Genomic DNA, 26,311 nt, shown 5'->3' on the forward strand with positions numbered 1-26,311 from the left:
CAACCCTTTCAAGTTAGCATCCATGAGTAGGACTGTCTTTGCGCACATTTCAAAGTGACCCAAAGAAGGAATCTTTCTTATCTCTTCCTTGAGAGTTTTGAGGACAACATCACAATTAAGAGTGTGCAAAATCTGCAGAATTTGTGTCCATATAATTATGTGAAATCCAAGCAAAAATATGAGAAATTCAGATCCTCATTCTGCGCTATATTTTAGTACGAAAGGTTTCCTAATGTCAATTTCTGATGCGAGGACACATTTCTGATACAAGGACTCATTTCATGCTAAAAATATAGTTAATAAAACAAAAGCACTCCAAACAGCAACTGTTCATATTCTATTGTCCCATGCATTTTCAGTACATTTGTACTGTGAATGATGCGTACGTATGCATAGTGGCACAACAGCGTAATTTGAGGGATTTTGCGTCAGAAGCATGACACAACATTTCCCAAATTATGCAAATTACACTAGTGTATTTGAATTTTCGTCCTGGCCATTATCTCCTAACCATTAAAACCTCATACCCGTTTTCTCTAAAATAGTCTCAATAGTTGGCCTACACTTGCAAAAGTTCTTAATAAATCTAGAGAAATACTGTGCTGAGCTTAGTGATGAACTCACTTGTTATTTACCACAAGGGATTGTATCCTTAATTAGACTATTTACCGCGTCTGACCCATGCCCTCTTCTGAGGTGGTATTGCCCAAATAAGTTACCCTGCTGACCGGGAACCAGCACTTCTCCTTTTGCAATCTGAGTCCACACTCAACACCTGCATCAAAACAAGCCTCAGGACTTGATCATCGTCCTCCCTATCCTCATGAAATTCCAAAATATCTTTCTGGACTATTAACATTTTTCAGCATTCCCTCCAACATCATGTTTGAAACACACAGCTGCGAGTCCAAACACCATTCTAATGAGCCTGAAAGCAGAGAAGGGTGCAACCAAGAAAGCCAGGTGTCTAGAGTCCTCATGTAACATTGATTGCTGATAGTAAATGGAAAAGTCCATGACCTAACACCAATGGTTGTGAGATGTTTGGTAAAGGTTAGTGGTTCACCCATAAGTACTTATTTGAGTCACAGTATCCCTGCCATAGAATCATATGGTCACGAGAGCACAGCACAACACATCAAATTTATTGCCACAATATCTCAATGGATTAAGGTCATAAGGTGATAGTGCAGTACATTCAGCGTCAAAATGAGTTTCCCAATTTATGTCCTCAGCGATGGTGTACTGTTGTAAAGTCATCCTGTTCCCTGGGCACCCACCAACGTTTTGCTGACTGATATTGGTGGTAACTGACTCTGACTGGCCCCGTGCTCTGCCTGACCAGGCACGGGGCCAGTTCTATGCTGAAAGAGACACATTAGAATACAGTTAGAACACCTACATACACTAGGGTACACAAAGGTATGGTGGGGTACCCCTGTGATTGGTATGACTTACCCTATAAGCCCCTAGTATATAATAGGGAAGGGGGATTGAAACTACCTATAAGTCCCTAGTACCCTAGGGAATGTCAGTTTAGAGGCCAGCAGCTCTTTTTGCACTTGCATGTGTGCACTAGTGAAGCCTGAGGTAAGTTTAAAAGCAGCCCTGGGTGCCACGACTGCTTTTAGAAAGTAAATTGTGCCCAAACTCGACTTTGGAGTTTGGGGCACTTATAAATGGATACCCTACAATGTTTTGGCATATTAGGAAGCCCCAGGGTCTCCCCTAGGTGTCCCAGGGGTGGGGAGTCAGATATTTATAAGACACACCCTTATAACATGAGTTTTATATGCCCTGGGTTAAGTGAAATTTCATATTTCACTCCCTAAATTGTAATAAAGTGCTGCCCAAATTCGACTTTGATGCTAGGAGCCCTGTGGAGGAAGGATATACAATATTTCCACAGATACAGAACCCCTATAGTCTCCCCTAGTTGCCCATGGGGTGAGGGTCCTGTAGATATAAGCAGAGTAAATATAAAATATGTTTTTGTAACTTCTGGTGCAGGAAAAATGTCTCAAGTCATTTTCCCATTGGAAATCCCCTGCTACATGGGTTAACAGAATGTCTGACAAAATATCGAGAACTAGAATATCGATGTACAAAAATATTGGAACAAAATTATCGATGTCAAAAATATCGGGATCCTATACTTAACTATATATCTACACAAATATCGATTTCTTAATATCGATATACAAAAATATTGTTTACTGTGATATCGACTACATTAATATCGGAAAACAAAAATATCGCAATCTACACAAAATAATGACATTTACAAAAATATCGACATCAAATATATCGTGCACATAAATATCGGATTATAAAATATATCGACTTTTTAAAAGCATTTCTTTACATAATTAATGAACGCTTTATATGTTTTCACATCAAAAATAACATACCACACTTTAATTTCTACTATACACACACTATAAATTCATATAATGTTTAATATTGGTAAAAATAATGTCACCTACACATATATAAATATTCTATGCTACTTTGTATACTTTTATAATTATTATTGGTTTTTCAATTCTAATACTAATTAATCTCAACAGAAATTCAAATCTACTAACTAACCAATCACAACCCTAATTTTTTAAATGAACCAATAGGAAAGTAATTACTACTGACACTCCCCTATATAAGCAATGAAAACGTAAGCACAAACTACTTGCCAAAAGTCACAGAAGGAGATTCATCTCTATCCGAATTGCTGCACAACAACTAGAAGAACCAGACTATAAACCTACTATTACATCTACTAAGTAAGTAAATAAAATAGATAGTGCATTATTTGCTAATTGTATTAACTTAACTGCTAAATACCCAGTGCCCCTTTGCTATTTATAGTACTTAACATTCTAAATAATGATATAAAAATATTTTCTTTAGATACTACCACTACTGATAATTCTACTCCAAATAATTGTGAACAAAACATAGGAATACAGATTCTGAACACTATGTAAGTAATTTGACATTGTTTCATTATGTGCACATTAATCTAAACACACAGAAATAATGACTTTTGCACACCATCTTTTTATTTTGCTGTAGATTCTACTACTGAAAACTGCACTACTACTGAATTAAGGACATCAGTACTACATCTACAATACTTTTTACTAAGTCAGTAAATAAAATAGAAACTGCTTTATTTGCCAGTAATACTTAATTACCTGCTAAATACCCAGTATCCCTTTGCTATTCATTGCAGTTAACATGCTAAATAATTTTCTACAACTATTTGTTTAAGATACTACAAGAACTGAATATTCTACTCTAAATAACTGTGAACAAAGCATAGGAATACAGATTCAAAAATATATGTAAGTAATGTCACCTTGTTTCATTATGTCCAGAGAAATCTAAACACACTGAAATAATCATTTATCCCCCACATATATTTTTATTTCTACAGATTATACTACTAAAATCTGCTGTACTATTGAAGTAAAAACATCAGAACTATTTCTACAATACTTTTTCCTAAGTAAGTACATAAAATAGAAACAGCATAATTGAGTACTACTAATTATGTACCTGCTAAATACCCTGTGGCCCTTTGCTATTCATACTACTTAACATGCTAAATAATGAAATATAATTATTTTTTTAGATACTACAACAACTGAATATTCTGCTCAAACAAAGTGTGAACAAAGCATAGGAATACAGAATCGAATAACTATGTAAGTTAGCTCACATTGTTTAAATATGTTCTCACAAATCTAAACACACAAAAATAAACAGTTGTGCTCAACATATATTTTTTTCTATGTAGATTCGACTACTGAAAACTGCACTACTAATTAACTGAGGACCTCAGTACTATTTCTAAAAAAAAAATTTGTGAGTAAGTATTATGCAACTGCAATAAATGTGGTAAAACAATACAAACATTTATAACACTTCTAATAAATTTCTATGATATATTGTTTATTTACAGAGCTAACACGGTGCATAGATATACAGACAACAACCAGAAATTCACATTTGAAACAATAGTAATACAAATCACTAAGTAAGTATATTAAATAACATATTTACCACATGTTTAAAAAAACCTACCAACATGTTGATTAAACAAACTCATATGTTCCTTATTTTTTAAAGATAACACTACAAACTATTCTACAGAAGCTGAAGAAACAATTCTACTGGCAAATACCAACCTCAAAAAATTATGTAAGTATCTTCACAATGTGAATCATGAAGATACACTGTTGTAAGAAAAATGAGCTCTAAAATTGCTAATTTACCTAAACATTAATTAATAATATACTACTTTCATGTTTCTCATAACAGCTACAACAACATCACAACCATTTATCCTCAACTAAAGAAGCAAGAAACTCCTAAGTTTTGCTGTACATTCTAAAACACGTAAGTATAAACATTCCTACTTATCACTAACATAGATTATTGATCACATTTAAATTGACATTAACTATTATATATATATTTTATAGATATACAAAGTACAAAATGACCGAAGGAGCCGAATTTGTGACCAGCCAAAAAGGAAAATTATTACTATGCTACATGGGTTACACGTACACACAGGAAAAACAATATGGCATGAAAGTGAATTGGAAATGTTGCAAATATTATTCGAACAAGTGCTACGGCAGAGCAACAACAAAAGAAGCTACAGTACTATATACTAGGGAACATAATCATCCACCTAATATAACAGAAATAGAAGTTAGAACAGCTATGGAAAGTATAAAAGAAGCTAGTACCGGATCCCAAAAGCAAACTAATGTAATTTTAAAAGAAGCCATTCCTAAAATTCCCAAAACAGCCACAACCCAAATGCCAAATATCCTATCATTAAAAAGAACTATAGCACGAACCAAAAAAGCTACAACTTCTTCAACACCATGTCCCAGAACATATCAGGATATTAATTTTACTGCTAACGAAATAATAACTTTAAATAAACAACCCTTTATAGTTTATGACAACGAAAGCATTGAGAATAGGCTTATAATTTTTGGTACCAGTATGAATTTAGTAAAACTGCAGCAAAGCCAATATTGGATGATGGATGGGACATTTAACATCTGTCCCAAACCATTCTTCCAATTATACACAATACATGGCCTCTATCACAACTGCAACATCCCTTTGTTATATGCACTATTGCCTAACAAAAACAATTCTACATATATGGAATTATTAAATGCCATAAAACAAAAAACGAATTATTTCTCTCCTGACAAAATCATTCTTGATTTTGAGCATGCAATGCTCTCAACTATTCTAAAAATCCAGCACCATACCTCCATTCAAGGCTGCTATTATCATTTCAACCAGTGTTTATGGCGACACCTTCAAAAAACTACCCTAAGTGTTGAATATGCTACAAATTCATCATTTGCTTTTCAAATCAAAAAACTTATTGCACTTGCCTACGTCCCTACAACAGATGTAGCTGAACATTACAATATTATTATAGACAGTCCATTCTACAAACAAAACGAAGCTAGATTAACTCCTTTTCTCGATTACTTTGAAGATACCTGGGTAGGCAGACTCCACAGATCTGGCCACAGAAGAAATCCAAAATTCCTCATTCCCTGGTGGAATGTGTACAATAGTACCCTTAACGGGGAGTCAAAAACTAACAATGCCGTTGAAGGTTGGCATAATGCATTTGTCCAATCAACTGGCAGAAGCAAACCTACTCTCGAAAAATTCATAAAATGCCTACAGAAAGAACAGAGCTATCAAGAATTTAGAATGGACCAATCTGTAACCGAACTTGTCCCTAAAACATCCAAGCAAAATAAACAAATGCACAAGTACCTGGAAGAACAAGTTAAACTTTACCCTAATACGAAAGGCATAGAATACCTAAACATCATAGCCAAAACACTACTGTAAATAATTCCGAAACTGTTATAAAACACCAAAAGTAGCACCTAAGTAAGCAAAAATATGTAACGTGACCTTCTAAAGTATTTAATGTATGCAATATATAATGATATTATTGTAATATATGCACACATTAAAAATAAATAATAAGTTAAAAACAATTCCATAATAAATATGACATTACCCACCCACAAAAATATTATAAAGCAAAGACTTACCAATTATGTTGTCAATCCAATAACGTCCTTCACCAGCAAAGTAATCCAGGTAGTGCAAAAGTAACCCAAAAAAAATGTAAAAATACAACTGTTCCAAAATTAAGAAATCCACGCGGTCCTTAGCCATCGAACTACCATAAAAAACCCGAAAAAGTAGAATAAAAGAAAGAATCGCTCCGGAAATCCCGAAAAATGTAAAGAAGTGTTTGTAAATCAGTGTTGGATGAAAAAAAGTAACACTTCCTTAGAAAAAAAAAACGAACTTCCTACGTAGCGTACACCTATGAAAAAAACATAGGAAACAGACATTCCCACCCACAATAATTAGCAAATAATTACATACCAACATATTAACATTGATAATTTAAAGTTAGATATACCCTAAAAGACTTAAATTAACTCTATAAATAATTAGTTAACTAACTAACACAACGTGTATATACCATACGTAAATATCTGATTTCAAAATCAAAAACATAGCTCCCTCACATTCAACAACACTAAATATAATGTCACTAGTCTAAAAACATCATAATAATACACATATAACATATAAAATGAACCTTACCTGCAGCGACGTGAAGTGTCTCCCAACCGCGATCAGCCCTTCTTCCAAATAACCCAAAACGACCTAACCCGGTTACAAAAGAAAGCACCAAAAATCAATAAAATAGTCCCAAGTATAAAATATAATATCTATACAGAACCAAATGTGTTTAAAAAATGTATTATTTTATGTTATATTGAAAATTTTGTTTTTTTTTCTCCTACAAAGAACTCATTAAAAAAAATGTACATGAATGTAATAATTAAATATGATTAAAACAATAATGTTTATTTTAACAATGTTAAAAAATGTAAGTACATTGTCACAAATTTTTTTTGATAAAAGATGAATAATTTTTTATTTATATAATAAAAATTTGATCTTAACTAATGAAGCAGAAAAAAGCTTAACAGAAAAATATGTGTGATATTTACATTTATTTTCTGACATAACAATTTGTAAAAGATATAATAAAGAATGTTAATTTCATATGAAAAAAAGAAAAATAATAATTGTTCTGTATAGTTGTTATTAAGTGTGTTTATAAAAGTTTATTTCAAATGAAATGTAAATAAAAAAATGTTATTATGATTTTATTTTATTTGTTAAAACGTTAATAAAATAAAAGTTTATACAATCATGGTGAATATTTTGTATTATTATCTTACTAAAAAGTATCAATGTAAAAAAAATATTTAACTGTATATGACATGTGAGCATATGTTGTACTCTAATAATGTAATGATTCATATACCAAATCCAGTGTACATTAAATTAGAGTAGGTGTTGCACAGTAATAACATAAGTATTAATATTCCTACTGCATTCTACATAAAATGTTAATATGTGCTGTACACTAATTAATTAGAATAGATTATTCCAACTGTAGTCTACAGTAAATTAGAGTTGGTGTAATGTTATATATGTATAATTTCCTTTAATTGATTACATGTAAAATAATAATATTTTTATCCTGTAGAACTAGGTACCAAAAACACAAAATTAACCCTGAACCCTACAAATACTCCTTTACCCAAAATCATAACACTGACCCAGAACCCCAAAAATATTCCTTTACCTAAAAACTGAAAACTGACCCAGAACCCAACAATGACCCCTTTACCCACAAACTGAAAACTGACCCTGAACCCAACAAATACCCCTTTACCCAAAAACTAAAAACTGACCCTGAACCCAACAAATACCCCTTTACCCAAAAACTAAAAACTGACCCTGAACTCAACAAAAACCCCTTTAGCCAAAAACAAAAAACTGACCCTGAACCCTAAAACTATGCCTTTACCCAAAAACTGAAAACTGACCCTGAACCCAACAAATACCCCTTTACCCAAAAACTGAAAACTGACCCAGAACCCAACAATGACCCCTTTACCTACAAACTGAAAACTGACCCTGAACCCAACAAATACCCCTTTACCCAAAAACTGAAAACTGACCCTGAACCCAACAATGACCCCTTTACCTACAAACTGAAAACTGACCCTGAACCCAACAAATACCCCTTTACCCACAAACTGAAAACTGACCCTGAACCCAACAATGACCCCTTTACCCACAAACTGAAAACTGACCCTGAACCAAACAAATACCCCTTTACCCACAAACTGAAAACTGACCCTTAACCCAACAATGACCCCTTTACCCACAAACTGAAAACTGACCCTGAACCCAACAAATACCCCTTTACCCACAAACTGAAAACTGACCCTGAACCCAACAAATACCACTTTACCCACAAACTGAAAACTGACCCTGAACCCAACAATGACCCCTTTACCCACAAACTGAAAACTGACCCTGAACCCAACAAATACCCCTTTAGCCACAAACTGAAAACTGACCCTGAACCCAAAAAATACCCCTTTACCCACAAACTGAAAACTGACCCTGAACCCAACAGATACCCCTTTACCTAAAAACTGAAAACTGACCCTGAACCCTAAAAATACCCCTTTACCCAAAAACTGAAAACTGGCCCAGAACCCTAAAAATACCCCTTTACCCAAAAACTGAAAACTGACCCTGAACCCTAAAAATACCCCTTTACCCACAAACTAAAAACTGACCCTGAACCCTAAAAATACCCCTTTACCCAAGAACTGAAAACTGACCCTGATCCCGAAAAATACCCCTTTACCCAAAAACTAAAAACTAACCCTGAACCCAACAAATACCCCTGTAACCAAAAAAAAATAAGTACATTATTATTATTATTTTAAATATACATTAATTAATTACCAATTAATTAGTAATAACAATAATTGACTAAATAAAATGTATTAATTAACTAATTAATAATAATTAATTACCAATTAGATATAATTTAGAAAGATTTATTTACATTTATTAATTAATTAAATAATTATTAATAAATTACTTCCCACCCTTATCCCCTATAAACCCAATAACCCGCTCCAAAACCTATAAATGTTATTTTTTATAAAATAATTTAAAATAAATTTAGAAATACTACATAAACATGTATCTACATAAAATTATTTAAGTATATAATTATGATTTATTAATTAATATTAATTAATTACCAATTAATTAGTAATTAATGATATAGACTATATGAGCTGAATTAATTAACAAATTATTTATAATTAATTAACAAATAGGTATAATGTTTTATTATTTAATAACATATATTAATTAATTATTAATAAATTACTTCCCACCCTTATCCCCTATAAACCCAATAACCCGCTCCTAAACCTAGAAATGTTATTTTTATAAAAATTATATTTAATAAATTTAGAAATACTACATAAACATGTATCTACATTAAATCATTTAAGTATATAATTATGATTTCTTAATTAATATTAATTACTTACCAATTAATTAATAATTAATGATATAGACTATATGAGCTTAATTAATTAACTAATTATTTATAATTAATTAACAAATAGGTATAATGTAGTATTATTTAATAACATATATTAATTAATTATAAATAAATTACTTCCCACCCTTATCCCCTATAAACCCAATAACCCGCTCCTAAACATAGATATGTTTTTTTAAATAATTTATTTGTAATTGTGTAATTTATACTAATACACCTTTTTTCATACATTTTATATACAATTATTTTACTTTTTCCTATACTATTGATTATTTCCATTACTACACAATATTTTTTTTTTACGATATTTTGTCACTCGATATTTTTTTTTCGATATTTTTGCATACTTACCTATTGCGATATTTTTGTATCCGAAATTTTTGCTTACCTTTATTTTTGTCCTTCGATATTTTTACTTCGATATTTTGTCTTTCCGATATTTTTTTTTCGATATTTTGTCTGATTACCGGGTTGACATGGTAGGAAGTTATTGATTAATAACTCTTGATAGTAGACGGCTAGAAGTGCCATTGAAAGACTTCCCCGAATGGTATTAATCAATTCAAAAACATGATATTGTTGAATTTCTCCTAAAGTATACATACCTGAAGTTATAAGACTTTTTTGTTTGTAAGTCCAGATTCAGCCTTCCAGTGGTCTGCTCTGATTGATCAAAGTGGATTAGCCAGGCTGCCTTGAAGAGGTGATAAAGAGCCTCTGGGGTCAACCAGCTCTGCTGGCAGGGCAGTGTGCTGTTCCATAGGAATACCTGGAGAGGGGGGGGGGGGAGTCGTAAACTATGTCCTTCAAAGAGGAGAGCAGAGAACAGTGTCATTTACAACTCTGAACTTTCTCCCTTAGGCAGCTGGTAGGATTAAGGAAGGCATGAATAGATGCAGGGGGGAGAGTCTAAGTTAATTAGTCATCCTAGGTGTATGTTTAGCCAGTCCTTACCTCCTTGCTGGAAAATCAGCCATTATGGGTTTGGAAGATTTAGTGCACTATGGGACAAAATAATGACAACTCTACAGGATGTGGTCATATCTTTGAGGAGTTACCCTGCTCCCATTGGTCAGGAGTGACCTTCTGCCTGACCCAGAGAGCTTGGAATAAGTATCTGAGAGGGGCAGAGCCCTCCAGATCTGCTGCTTAAAACTTACTGAAGCAAGACATTGCCAAGCTGAGAATATTGCTGTGACAAGATTTCTAAGGCCTGACCTCTGAAAACTGCACCATCTGAAACTACAGCCCTGTAGATTATTTTGCTGAAAAAGAACTAAAGAGTGGACTCCCTGAATGCTAAAGGTTAAAATAGCTCATCTGGAATATCACCACCTAAATGGGCACCTAGAAGAACCACCAGTGGATTTGTAAGGGTTTTTTATCAGTGTATTGTGGGAACTGAAGTCCTCTACTTTCAAGGACCATCTTGGAGCTTCCAGAGCCTTGGAGTGAGTTTGAGACACTTTGGGACCTCTTGAGGAATTTCAGGAAGAAGTTCAAGAAGTTTGGAGAACTTTGGAGCAACTTTGGAATAAAGCTCCATAGAGGGACTGACTCAACCTTGCCAGCCAGGCCGCCGGCCTTCAACCGCGAGCCGGCCAAGCCATCATGGTTCATTCCACTAAAAGCTCCATCGGGTCAACTTCCAGAGTTTGACCAGGACAAGAAGATATCTGAAGCTGGAGAACCCTCACCGGAACCGGCTACATGAAGAGCATCGAGAGACCCCGCGAGAAAAAGCTCCAGAAAAGTTTCTAAGTCCGCTCATAGAAAAGGTCACCGGGAGCAACCGTGAACGCCAAGCCGCCTGTCTTTCATTACATGTCTGCCTGGATTCCTGGGGCTGCACCGCTGAAGCGCTAAAGAAAGAATGTCTAAGTCAGCTCAGGAAAGTTTACCAGGCGCTCTTTGAAAGGCAATCCGGAGAACCCTCACCGGATCCAGACCGGCGGGGAGCTTCGAGGGAACTCGAGGAGAAAAGCTCCAGAAAAGTTTTTAAGTGTGAAGGTAGAAACTGAGACCAGGTCTTGCCACGAGCTGTAGCTTCTCAGAGCTCCATCATAGTCGGCCTGAAACTTTGACTTTGGCCCAGTCTATCCCGATCAGGTATCCCATTATGGTCCTATAATCTTCTAAGTGCTATATTTTGCTAAATCTTTGAAAATTCATATCTTCGGTTCCCTACATTGGATTTTTGTCGTTTTTGTGTAATTTTAAAGATACAAATATTTCCTATTATTATGAATTGGTATTGGATTTTTATTAAGTGTTGTGTCTTAATTATTTACTGAATTGGTGTTTTTAAATACTTTACATAGCTGTCTTTGAAGTTAAGCCTGCCTGCTCGCAGCCAAGCTACAAAAGGGTTGAGCATGGGAATAATTTTCTAAGACCTATGCTGAGTCCTACCATGTGTTAGTGGCCTTATTGCCAGTGGTAGACCTACATTTGCCCCTACCAATAACCCACTTTCCAACATGTACACTGATTCAGAAACTGTTATAACCAGCAACGTCTTTCCACTCAGCTCAACCTCCTAATAAGGCACAATCATAGTCTCACTGTCTCCTTTTCCAACCTCCTCCATATTACTTCAAATGCCTTTTTGCTCCCTATGTCCCTCTTTCAACACATTGAACCTTCCTGTTCTTGCAAACAGTGAAATTCCCATTTTTACCACATGGTATTTTTTGCAAAACATGTTCAGCTGTTAGACATTTGTCCCAAGCCAAAATGCTTGTCAAGTATCCTCACCTTCATCTCATACATGTCTCATGGTTCCCCCACCCCTTTCCCAATAGGTATATCATTGGTAGTCTTGTTTACACAGTGATCATAATCCTACCTGTATATCTCAAGTTGGGCAAATGCTACTAAGGGGATTGTTTGGGGCATAAGATGGTTATTGAAGTCCACTATTCAAGGGAAAAGGTTACAGTGGTCACAATTATCTCCACAGTGGTTTGAGTGTACCCTTTCATCTAATTGTCCAAATGAGCTTGCAGCTTGTTTAAGGGGTTCGTCTTGCTCGCAAAAAATCCTAGATTATTTCTCCTATATTGCTGGAGTAGTTTTTGAATCTCTCAGTTGACCTGTTGGCCTCAGAGCTATGAGTGGTTCTAAACGAGAGAGGTTGTTCTTATGCTTTGAGAGATCTACAAAATGGCCTGAAAGAGACCCCCGGGATGCCTCATTGGTGGTACAACTCTGACGTAATTATAAAACTGAAGTCAGCAAACGCAAATATTAGATTAGGGATGTAGAGCAGGATAACCTACTTGACCATGGTTGTTTAAAAACAGAAATACAAAAAGCGTGGGTTGGTGTTAAATGAAACAAAAACTAAATATATGATTTTCAGAAAAGGAATGGTTAAGCCCAATAAAAGACCTGTGATAGTTGTTAACAGTAACTTGGAGCGTGTCAATGCTTTTGATTATTTGGGCATCTGCCTGACTTCACCAATAAATTGGGTGACACATATCAAAAAGGTGAAGATGCAACTTGTACATCAGACCGCTAACATTACCAAAATACACAGGAAAACAATATCAAGACAGCTTGCACCCGCTCTGGTAATCTATCACACAAAAGTATTAGGGGGTGCCCTTTATGGGGCCAAACTCTGGGGCACAGGTTTGAAAAATTGCCTGTCTACAATTGACAATCACTTCCTCAGATCTTTGGTAGATCTACCTGTAAGTGCCCCATTGGTGCCTCTATACCTGGATCTTGTGCAAAGGCAGTTGGCACATAAAGTAGGCTACAAACTCTTGATGTTTTAGCACAGGCTGTGGACCATGGAAAGGGCTGGACTGGCTACCGGGCGTTTCTGTGTGCTGCCAAGCTGGGGGGTAATTTCTCTGTTGTGGGTGCTTATTTCGTTGATGGGGAACTGCATGCGCTTTGAAATAAAAAAAGAAAAACGAATTTCGTTTTGCACACGCAGGTCCCCATCAACGAAATCAGCCCCCAGCTCGGCAGCACACACAACTGCCCGGTAGCCAATCCGGCCCTGACCATGGATGAACTTTTACCATACCAGGACCCTCTATTCGAGATTCTAAAGTCTTCATCGATCACCTAGATCCCCTGGTTTAGAGTATTAAATAGCTACTAGGAAGGCTTGGGATGATGGGGTTCTGGTCTAATCCAGACAGCCTGGTATCTGTATCAAGAGTGAAGCTGAAGGAAATGGTTTGGGAAACAATGTCACTGCAAGCTCTGTCAAAAGCTGAGGGTCACTTGACTACTGAATTTCTCAATTTTTAATGTGTCCCCTGCTTTGAGGACACACTGAATGAAATTGTCCCTCCCTTGGCCCGGAAACTTTTTTCCAGTTTCGGTACAAAACTATACCCACAAAGCTTTTTTGTAAAAAATGGAGCAAGGATGCTGTTACTGATGATCTTTGTCCTGCCTGTAATGCAAGCCCTGAATACATTGTGCATTTGCTATTTTTTTGTCCTAAGTATAAATTTCTCAGGGAAAAATGTATAATACAACTTTGTAAACTATTTTGACCCGGCCACTATCTGGAAGTGTTAAGAATCTTGAGTATGGATACATGTAGAGTCGTAGTCTTTGGTTTGTCCAGATATCGGCATGCACTGTGGATAAAACGAAAAATGCACATTATGATGGACCTCGATTTGCCTAAAAATTGATATTTACTGTAGAATAAGTGCACAGTAAGTATTCCATTATGCATTAGAAGTATGTGTTTTTATATGACTTGTTTGTATATGAAAAGTTCTTATCTGTGTTACTTATACGACTCTCTTTTATTGTATAATGTATGTGCTGTGTATTTTTGTGATCGAAATAATGAGATGATGATAATGGTAATACAAAAACAATACCCCACTTGACCTGTATTTATTCCACTATGCCTGCAAAGTGCTTAGTGTACTGACCAAGAAAACTCTACACAATATGCATACTTGTTAGGTAAAAAAATATCTCTTCCTTTATTATATTTTGTTTTTCAATTGCGTGTGTCAACCATTTTTACGAGTGATTCCAGCTCCTAACACCATAGCGGCTGAAATTGGGCATCTTTTCCTGTTGGATTTCTGTCTGTGTATGCATGGAGTGGCTGGTCTTGGTTTGTATGGATTGCATGACAGGTGTCTACTGAATGAATTTACACCAAATACCAAAAAGCACTCTTTCTTGACCAAGAGCTAGTTTTCTTGCAAATATGGTGTAATGCTGTCCAACAGTTTGGGCTATAGTCATGTTCAAAATGGGGAGAATGTGTTTTGGTACCCCCTTTTTCTCGTTCCCCGCTTTACGGATCACCCTGAAACTTTCAAAACTGCTGCTGAACTGAGTGAGCATCATATTAGTTTTGAAAATCTTGTGAAGATTTGTAAAATGGTGCCAAAGATATTGGCAAAACAAAATCGCTCTTCCAGTGGAAACTAGGTCCTAACTATAACTACCTACTGGCAACCGCCAGTAGGTAATATCTATATGGTGCAGGGTGCTCAATATAGGAGCTGCTCTCCACCTAAATTTGGGAACTAACCAGAGTTCTCCGCTTACTATTTTGCATAATTTATTTGGCACTCTAATCCTGAACGGGTGTTGTTTTGACTTACACTGGGTGCTCATTTGTGTTTGGACAACGCTAGACCTCTCTGGAGAGCTCTGGTGAGAGCGAGGCATGTGTCAAGAGTTGCTTTTAGGCATTCCAGATTAGCTTGGATGGTATTTTACCAATCCAAAGCTGTAATACTCTGTCTGGAGTGGGAAAAGGCTTTTGTCATTTTACAGCTTGGCATGGATAGCACTTTGCTAATCCTATGCTTGAAGATTTTGATGTATGAATAGCAAAAGGTTTTCTTCCTTTCTAGCTTGTCGTGGATGGCACTGTGCTAATCATATGCTTTAAAAGTTTGCACATTGAACCTTCCTGTTCTTGCAAACAGGTGAGCATATTCAGAGTGTTGCTGGAGTTGCAGGGTAATATACATATGAGGTGCTCTCCACCAAAAATGTAGGAACTACAGTGAGTTCTCTGATATATAAAGTAACTAGCAGCCCGTCCCGACCTTGTCCGGGAGCAATCATGCTTCAGGACCCCCGCCAGCCCCGGCCTTGTCCGTGGGTCCCCCGGATCCTTCCTTCATATATTGCAGTATTATACCTCTATGTTTCCTTTGTATGCTTTTATAACCTGCACATGTCACATTTTGCTTATGTAATGCACCGTTTGCTAGCTGTTGCATTTTGTTGGCTCATGATTCTCACTTTTGTAATGCACTCACTCTTGTAATGCACGGTTTGCTACCTCTTTTGCTTCATTTAATGCTCACTGCTCCTCCCCGCCTGTACTTCACCTACACTCACCGCTCCTCCCTGCCACTTTTTCCTCATGTAATGCACCGTTTGTTACCTCTTGTATGTTGTTGGCTCATGATTCTAACTTTTGTACGATTCTCACTTTTCTAATGCACTCACTTTTGTAATGTCTGTGGGTCCCCCGGAGCCTTCCTTCATATATTGCAGTATTATACCTCTATGTTTCGTTTGTACGCTTTTGTAACCTGCACGTGTCACTTTTACCTCATGTGATGCACCGTTTGCTAGCTCTTGTATTTTGTTGGCTCACGATTCTCACTTTTGTAATGCACGGTTTGCTACCTCTTTTGCTTCATTTAATGCTGACCTCTCCTCCCCGCCTGTATTTCACCTACGCTCACCGCTCCTCCCCGCATGTATTTTACCTACGCTGACCGCTCCTCCCCGCCTGTATTTCACCTACGCTCACAGCTCCTCCACGCCTGTATTTCACCTACGCTGAACGCTCCTCCCCGCCTGTAGCTTTTGTATTCACCTACCTCATCCGCCGCTCACCGCTCCTCACCGCCTGTCTGCCGCTCCTCCCCGCCTGTCTGCCTCTCCTCTCCTCGTTGATGTCCGCTGCTCCTCCCTGGCTCCTGATGTCAGCACGCACATCGCGGCCGGCCGGCGCTACTTCCAAGGGACTACTTTTTTTTTAGGTAAATATTTTAAATAATGTATATTTTTTTATTTTATATAGCCTATGTCCATCTACAGACCCTGCCAATTACAACGATGTATCGGGTGTTTGGATTGGCGCTGTGGTTCCCGAGTTTACCCGCCTCAAAGGTTCAAAGTTCTTCCTTCATAATAGTAGTATAGATGTATATGTATATCAAAGCAGAGATTGAAAGTTCCAAGTCATCACATGAAACTATGAATAATGAGGCACATATGCTTCAAGCATCAGATGTTTCAGCTTTTTTGACCTTACATGAATTGAGTAAAGAAACAAATGACATAGAGCAAATGAGAGACACAACAGACCTTAGTACCCAAGCCAAGTTACAGAAATTCAACATCATACAAAAGGGTGCAGGTGAAAGTCCCTTCAAACCCAAAAGCACCTTCAAACCGATCATGTCTAAGGAAGCCATAGACATTTTTCACGAGCGTGTGACCGAAGACATTAAACAACTGTGTCATAAAACAAAGAGAAAAAAAATAAAAGAACCACTACAAGGACATGCAGTATGTGAAACTGATAAAAACAATTAGGGGATAATATAGACATAATTACTAACAACTAACGGCTAGGGCGCTGGACTTCGAATCTGGGGACCTGGGCTCCAGTCTCAGCAATGACGCTGAACATCCTGTGATTCTGGGTAAATCACTTAATCTCCCCATGCCTAATGAATGTATTCTCATGTAATGCAACTGGTGCTATGTAAAGCGCTCTGATAACCGATTCGGGTCAAGTTCGAGCTATATAAAACTCTGTAAAAAAAACAGAGGAGGAAATATCGTTTTATGGCCAAAAAAAGACTATCAGCCTGATTCATGAAAACCGAATTCAGCGAATTTTAAATTGCGATTAATACCGAATCGCAATTTAGAATTCGCAGAACGGCATTCATGAAATTCTGCGATAAAATTAAGCGAATCGCAAGCGGCCGCAAAAGGCGATAGCGATTTTTCAAAATTGCAATTACCGTCCATATCCGTGTAGGAATAGCGATCTCGCAATTTGCGAGATCGCAAAATGGGATCTCGCAAATAGCGAGAGCGCAAAAACGGGAAGTTGCATTTTGAGCCCAGTGATGACATCACAACCAGGAAGCAGGCAGTTCCCACCCCCATTTAGAACAGTGAGGCAGAGATCGAAGCTGCATCACACAGAGCACCTCTCAGAACACCTCCAGACTTGGAAATCTTCCACATTTGAGACTGAAGCAATGGCAGAGGATGCAGCAGCAGGGCCCAGTGACACCGTGCGCAAGTGCAAGCTGAAATTTTTCGAGCAGGAGCTGGAGCACCTAATAGATGGAGTGTGTGAAAACCACACCAAACTATTCGGCAAGGACTCCAGGAGGGTGCCAGAGGCGGAGAAACGCCAGCTGTGGCTGGGGATCGGCACCAGAGTCAACGCTGTGGGGGTGGCACACAGGTCCATCAACGACCTAAAAAAGAGGTGGTACGACCTCCGAGGTCGTGCCAAGGAGAGGGTGGCAGAGAGGCTGGGCGAGAGCCAGGCAACTGGAGGTGGAGAACCAACAGTCCCTCCCAACACCCCCATGGAGGATCGTGTTGAGGAAACTCTGCAGCGTGAGGCATGTATAGGGGTCATCCCTCTGGACTCATCCCGACCCACGCAAGACAGCCAAGGTAAGTGGCATGAGACTGCGACCCTGTCCCCTAACAATGGCCATGACCCTATAACCTCCCATAATCAACCCCAGTCATGCAACCCATGCACATTAGGAAAAGCCCAAATGCATTGTGGGACATGTAGTCTGCCCACAATGTACAAAAACTCAAATGCAGCCAGACATGTCCCAAAGTACGCAATGCCACAGCCAGTCAGGGAATGTCAGCCAGCATGCACGTAGCAACTGCACATGTGAAAGATACATGCAATTAATGTACGTCCACTTTCCATCACAGGTGGCGCAGACAACAACAGCAGCGACAGCGATAGGCTGCAGATAGACGAGGCAGCAGAGGATGCAGAGGAGGTGCTAACAGCCCCAGAACCAGCTCCATCAGGCGCTGCTCCATTGCCTGCTGCCAGACCACCACCATCAGCGCCAGCTCCATCAGGCGCTGCCCCATTGCCTGCTGCCTGACCACCACCATCAGCGCCAGCTCCATCAGGTGCTGCCCCATTGCCTGCTGCCAGACCACCACCATCAGCGCCAGCTCCATCAGGCGCTGCTCCATTGCCTGCTGCTAGACCACTACCAGCGGCACCCTCAACATCAGGTGCTGCTAGACCGGCGACACTGGGCACACCCACTGTGGCCAGCCAGCACAGCAGAGCACAGCACGCAGCGGCAGGAGGGGGGTGGCTGTGCGTGGGCTCAGCATTGAGCGCCGCATGCTACGCATCTATCAATTGCAGGCACGACGCCAAGGTGCAATCCAACTCCAGCTGCACAACATTGGCAGAAATGTAGCAAATGTGTCGGATAGAATAGAGCGGATGACAACTGCCATGGAGGCAAACACAGCGGCCATCATCTCGCAGCGCAACATCGCCCGCCGCCGCCACCGCCAGCTACTAACGCGCCTATCTGCCTACACCCGCTCCAACTACGTCATAGGTAATGCCACCTCCCAGCTGTCACGTCGGTCCCTGGCAATGCAGCAGCAGATGGTGCAATGCTGCGAGGATGTGGCGTGTGTACTGGAGCAGGTGACCAATGATGTACTGGCACTACATCCAACTGGCCCAGCCAATGGTGGTGGGGACGACACTAGTGAGGGGACCTCCAGTGTCAGCAGCCTGTCTGCCTCACAGGTCGGTGTCCTACGACGCAGCAGCAGGCCCACTGCGGATTCACGTGCCCTCCCTGAGGATGAGCCTGAGAGGCGGTTGGGTGCCGCGCGCCGGAGGCGCACTTGACATTACTATCCATTGGCAGGGACATGCTGATGACAGCATGTTTATGACTTTGAGCAGTATGGCGCAATACTACTCACATGTAAATAATTTCAAAATGTCATTATTATTGTGCCTTCAACAATAATATTTATTCAAGCATTGTACATCGGCCTCCTGTCATTATTTCCATTGGCATGCATTTGTGAATTTTTGGGTGAGGGGAGTGAGTGCACTAGAAACTGTTCATTGTGATGTGGTTGCGGCGTCTGTGTCCTTCAGCTGGATTCTCCCCGCGTGCATGACGCACATGTGCAGGTGGCCGGTCGTCCCCTTCCGACTCACTGCCAGAGATCTCTCCAGGTATCCGGCGCTTGGTAGCAATGTTGTGTAGTATTGCACACACAGCCACAATGCAGCAGCACACATCAGGACTGTAGTACATGGCCCCACCAGTCTTGTGCAGTATGCGGAATCTGCTCTTCAGTAGCCCAAATGTCCTCTCAATGCAATTCCTTGTGCGTATGTGTGCTACATTGTAACGCCGTTGCTGTGGTGTCGCAGGGTTGAGGTATGGGGTGAGGAGGTATTCACGGAGGGCGTAGCCACTGTCACCTGAATGAGAGGAGCAGAGGGTCAGTGCCTGTGCAGCGCAGCTACTTCATCACAGTGTAACATTGTGGGCCAAGTGTACTTACCAAGTAGGTGTCCTTCACCAAAGTCTCCCCTGGCCAGTCGTGTGTGGAGGTCGCAGTGCCGGAATATGAAGGAGTCATGTGTGCTCCCCGGGTACTGTGCCACTATGTCCATGATGTATGTCTTAGCATTGCACACCATCTGGATGTTGAGGGAGTGGTAGGACTTGCGGTTGCGGTACATGTACTCCGTTTCAGATGGTGGGCAGATGTGCAGCAGCGGCAACTATCCCCTGGAAGCTCCCAGAGGCCAGAAGGTGCAGGCTGCACAATACCTGGACATGTGTGGGCACGGCATTGGTCTGCCTTGTTGGGTGCTGCATCAGGGGGTCAAGGTCCTGAATTAGCTTGATGATCATTGGCCCATTCAGGTGGTACTTTGCGTATATTTGCTCTCTGGTTTGGCCCAGCAGGGTGACCCGCTGGCGGAATATCCTCTCCTGGATCCTACGTCTGATCCATGCTGCTCGCTGTAGCCTTCGCCGCCTGACCACCATGTAGAGTCCTGGCATTGTGGGACTCCTAATGCTGCTGCTGCATCTCCCTAGGTGTGTTTGGTCAGGCCAGCACCTGTTACTGATTGGGAAACGGTTTTTCAAATATTTTTTTGCTTTGCTTTGATGGTTACCACCTGCTTTGGGTTGTCCTTAAATTGCGCCTCGCAAAAAGCGATTTACGGGTTTTTCGCTAATTGCGATTTTTCTTGAATTGCGATTGTATTGCGATTTCGCAATTTTATTCGCAGAATCCGTGGTTTCTCGCAATTTCCGATTCGCTATTGGGCTACTGCCGGGATTCTGCGAATAATTTTGCGATTTCGCTATTCTGAGTTTGCGAATTCGCTTTTTTCATCAAGAATATCGTTTTTGACAATTGCGCTCGCAATAGCTTTTTCGCAGCTGTTGCAATCGCAATTTTGCTTCATGAATCTGGCTGTATATTGTGGAAGCCATTAAACAAATGAATGATGAAAATTGCTACGTGATGTCAAACATGAAGGAATATCATGCACAGCTATTACACTACAAAAGGGAATGATTAATTTCATCCAATGAATTTAACTTTTTGCATGTTGAATTCCCAGTAATTTCAATCATGTATCTAATTCCAAAAGTGCACAAAAAGGTCTCCAGTACCAGGGAGACCCATTATTTTAGCCATTAATAGTGTCAGTGAGCATGTCTGACAATACGTAGATCTCTACCTGCAGGATTTTGTTAAAAGGTTACCCAGTTATGTTAAGGACACAGGGGATGTTTTAAACAAAAGTAAGGTATCATATGGGAAGAAGGCCTAATTTTAATCACATTGCACATTGAGTTGCTTTATAGAAGCATAAATCATGAAAACGGACTCAATGCGGTCAAACATTTTCTTGAAAGTAGACCATGTGAATATTATGAGCACAACAAAATGTTATTGGATTTGATCTCATGATGTTTACACAATCATTTTTTCTTGTTTGGTAAAGAAACCCTAAAACAAATCCGAGGCGTGGCTATGGGATCCTGTTTCTCCCCCAGCTATGCATGCTTGCATGTTGGCTGGTGGGAGGAACAGGTCCTTAAAAAAGTTCATCATGTGCTGCATTGGCTATGATACATAGACGATGTATTCGTACTATGAAAGGGGGATGAGGACAGTGCTAACAAGTTTATCACTACTTTAATTGACAATTCTAGCAACCTCAACTTTACCTCTAGCATCAGCAGCACCAAGATTGATTTTTTAGATGTACAGGTTCTAGTAAATGACAATAAATTGGAGACAACTTTATTTAGAAAAGCCACATTGCATGCCAGTAGTGGGCAACCAAAACACCTCATTGAAAGTATACCCTATGGCGAGATACTCGGACTTAAACGCATCTGTAGTACACCACTACAATTTGAAAGATGCACACAAGGCATGATGAAAAGGCTGAGAGTGAGAGGCTATAGTGAAAAGATGCTCACAAAGGCTGCAGCTAAAGCACAAGAAAGGCCAGGAGAGACTTTACTAAAAACGAAGGAGGCGGAGAGTGGTGATGACAACATGGAAGAAACACCCCGCCTCATTACCAAGTATAGCAGACAAGAAAGAAAGATAAAGTCTATCATCAGAAAAAATTAGCCTATCGTCCTCACAGATGGAGTATTAGGAACTAGACTCCCAGATTTACCTACCATTACATATAGGAAACCTAAGTCCATGAGAAGCCAACTAGCTAGAATGAGCCCAGAATTAAGCACAGCAGGTACTTGGCTGAAGCCGAGGCAAGGTTTTAACAAATGTTCCTCATGCCATGCCTGTAAGTTTGGCACCAACACTACTCATTATACTACTCCATTTTAAGAGGAAATTGTGGCTATCAAAGGCAGTTACAACTGCAGAACTGAGTATGCTGTGTTTGTCCTGACGTGCACCTGCGCCTTGAGTTATGTTGGGAGTACCAAGCAGCAGGTGCATGTCAGGATTTTGCAGCATCTCAGAGAGCGATAGTAAACAATGATAACTCGTATCCTGTTGCTAGACATTTTAAAGCTGCACATGGTAATGAGTTGGGTTGCCTTACATATTATGTGATCAATGCCATTGTAAAACTTAGAAGAGGGGGCAATAGGGAAAAATTACTAATACAACTAGAAACACGTACTATTTTAGATTTGGACAGTAAGGCACCCAATGGACTGAACACCACTGAAGATGTGCACAGTTTTTTATGAGTAGTGATTATGAGATCATATTTCCCTACAGTCATTTTATGAAAGTAGCAATAGCTGTATGAATTTGGGGGTTTTGTTAATTATAATAAGTCATCAAGTTTTTTATATCTGATAATTGTATATTTTCGCTTTTTTTACCTACATTTTTATGAAATTTTTTTATAGTGTCTAATTATACTGCTTTAGTCACTATCACTTTAGAAGTGGGGTGTCATCAAGATTTTTTTATATATTAGGGTGTTTTTTTAAGTCCATGGTTTTTTAGATCAGTCTAGCACGATTTTTTAGATATTTCAGGAGCACTCAGCACTTTATAATTAACACATGTTTACATATTATAAAAAGCTGCTAGGCATCGAAGCATGTTAAATCAAGATTTAGACACTGGTTGCATTACAATTTTAGTAATACTATTGGTGATGCGATACAGATCGTCTTCAATTTAGGGTCAACATATATTGGCAATATTTTTATAAGCATTTATGCAGAGAGAAGTAAACTAGAGCTGCAAAGTGAGACACAGGATGCAGCACTAAGGATAACATTCTTTGTGTAACCACCATTAGAGGCGGGAAAGATAGTGTTATTCACATAAATGATTTTATGTGGACACATTGTTTTAATAAGAGCACAAATGGTTTTATTCATTTTAGAAATTCAAGTATGTGTTGCACAAAGGAAAAAATATATAAATATATATTTTAATGCTGCACATTTGCACAAATACGTATTGATGCACAGATGTCTTTACTTCATATTATTGCTGCTCAGTTATATTCACAATTATTGTCATTCTTGCAGTTTGCCACTAATAATATTGTCAACAGAGTATACCCTATCAGTTTATATCTAATGTGGAATCACATTGTAAGTTGTGTATAACGCGCTACGTGCCTCCACTAAAGTATTTCTTCCATTGCATTGGTCATGTGACACAGGGGGGTGGTGGGAGGGGCGGTTAACCTAGCATTTAAAATTGTAATGGCGGATATGGTTTTCAGTGTGTGAAAATGGGCACAGGATGCTCGAAACGCATCACAGGCGAGAGGAAGAAAAAAAACATCTTACCTGCCACAATTCTCCGGGTCCGTTTCTCTCTGTTTGCCAGCATGGAGGTATGACACAGGTTGTGATAGAATCTTTGGTTGTGTGCCAAGAAAGAAGGCTGCCTGTGGTGGCTTGGGCATACCTGTGGCCAACTCACATTTTATAAAGTTGGAGGGAAATATTTTGCAGAGTTAGGGTACAAAAAATGTTTCCTCTTCCATTCTCTGTTGTGAGGTGACTTGATAAGTCTACACTAGACGAGAGATTAAAGAATGCTTTGATTACTGGGGGTAATCCCCATTACTCTTAGTCCTACTCGTCCTCTACCCAGTCATAACACATGAGGTATTCCACACGACAGGAAACAAAACAGGAAACGCTTTTTAGACTCCACCCACCCTCCTGTCAGGTGCTATAACACACCTCACCACCAGAAGCAAATCCTGATGTACCAAGCACCAAAGGCCCAGAAAGGGAGGGCGGGTGGGTTGTATGACTGGGTCGAGGACGAGTAGGACTAAGAGTAATGGGGATTACCCCCAGTAATCAAAGCATTACCTCTACGTCCCTCGTCCTCGACCCAGTCATAACACATGAGGCATACCAAAGCAACCCCAAAAAGGCCTTTGGCACACCAGAAACAGAAACCAGAACAGACACAAAGGAGTGCAGCAAGACAGAGTATAATAACAAACAGAAACAAACAGAATCAAACAGGGGGGGAACCCCCACAGCTTGCAACACACCAGAACCAAAATTAGGGCGGCCAGACTTAGCACAATTCAAGCGATAACGTCGCACAAAAGTGGACTCGGACGCCCAGGTCCCCACCCTACAAATCTCCTCAAGGGGAACTCCATGGAAAGCAGCCCAAGAAGCAGACACACCCCTGGTAGATCTCGCCTGAACACCAGACGGGCAAGGCAAACCAGAGCCCTGGTAAGCCAATGAGATCACAGCCTTGATCCAATGACCCAAAGTAAGGCGAGAGGCAGCTTTACCCCTACCAGCCAAACCAAAGGTCACGAAGAGGGAGTCAGAAGACTGAAAACCCAGCAGAACGTGCAACATAAACAGACAATGCACACCTCACATCCAAAGAATGGAGCAAGAAGTCAGAAGGCGAGGAAGGAGAAGGACAGAGAGAAGGAAGAATCAATTCCTGTGAGGAACTGAAACTTGAACGAACTTTAGGCAAAAACCCGGGGTCCAAAGAAAGGACCACCACGTCGTCCAGAAACCTCAAAAAGGGGGGAGAACAGCGCAACGCCGTAAGCTCTCCCAACCTCCGAGCAGAAGTAACAGCGACCAAAAAGGCCACCTTGAAAGACAGGAACTTCAAGTCCACGGACTACAAAGGCTCAAAGGGAGGGGACTACAAGGCACCCAAAACCAAAGAAAGATCCCAAGGAGGAACCGGGGAACGGAAAGTAGGAGCAGAAAGAGAGAAACTCCGAAACAGACGGGAAACCAACAACCCGTCCGAAGGCAGAAGGGAAGCCGGATCCCGAAAGGCCCGGATAGCAGCCCACTGACCCTTTAAAGTGGACAAAGCATAGTGTTCTTGAAAGCCATCCAAAAAAAACTGAAGAATAGAAGAAACATCACAGGAGGTAGGGGACAGGCCCAGGAAATCACACCAAGAAGAAAAGGAAACTCAGTGCTTGGAATAGGAGGAAAGAGTGGACTTCCGACGAGAAGCCTGCATCACAGTGATGAGGTAGTCGGGCAAACCCGGACACAAAGAGACAGACGTTCAACCTCCAGACCGCCAAGGTGAGAGGAACCAACAGGGAGGCTGACGGGGAACTCAGAGGAGACGGGTAGCGGGGCAGGATCCACGGAGGGCCCACTGCCAGAATCAGCAGCAGAGGAAACCAGGAGCGGCGGGGCCAATAAGGCAGAACAGCCACCACCTGAGCCCCCACCCGCTGAACCTTCAGCAACAAGGCAAGGATCAGAGGAAATGGGGGGAACGCATGGAGAAGTGTGGCTCAGGGGTTAGAGGCGGCAGACCCGGAAGCTGAGATCGGCCCTGGACCAGGGTTCAGTTCCCCGCCTCGGCGGGTCTTGGGCTCAAAAATTCCACGGACTCGATAATTCTCGCTCCGGTGCCTTCTCGACTCACGGGTTCACACTCTGCGACTCTGGGCAATAGCTTGCTTAATCTCCACAACGGCCCCTCGCTGCGGGATGCCTGGCTTTCACCTTGTGGATACCCTGCCGGGGTTATCTCACAGGGGAATACCAGGACGGGTTCCCTAAGCAAGCGCCGGGAAACCCTTTGTGGGTAGCTGTGCGCTATATAAGCTCAAATACATTTACATTTACAGGAACCAAGGAGGCCAAAGGACAGACAAGGCATCCACTCCCCAAGCCCCCGACTCCGGAGTCCTGGAGCAGAATAGGGGAAGCAGGGCATCGGTCC

At 40.3% G+C, this 26,311-nt stretch overlaps 1 protein-coding gene across 1 annotated transcript in view; it reads left to right on the top strand.

The window, feature by feature from the left end:
* The window catches only part of LOC147751672 (tetraspanin-11-like), a 1,044,069-nt gene that overhangs the window by 456,419 nt on the left and 561,339 nt on the right, over positions 1-26,311 (top strand). The gene's annotated exons all lie outside the window — the stretch shown is intronic.

This window comes from Lissotriton vulgaris, chromosome 1_1, assembly GCF_964263255.1.
Source record: "Lissotriton vulgaris chromosome 1_1, aLisVul1.2, whole genome shotgun sequence".
NCBI classification, from domain to species: Eukaryota; Metazoa; Chordata; class Amphibia; order Caudata; family Salamandridae; genus Lissotriton; species Lissotriton vulgaris.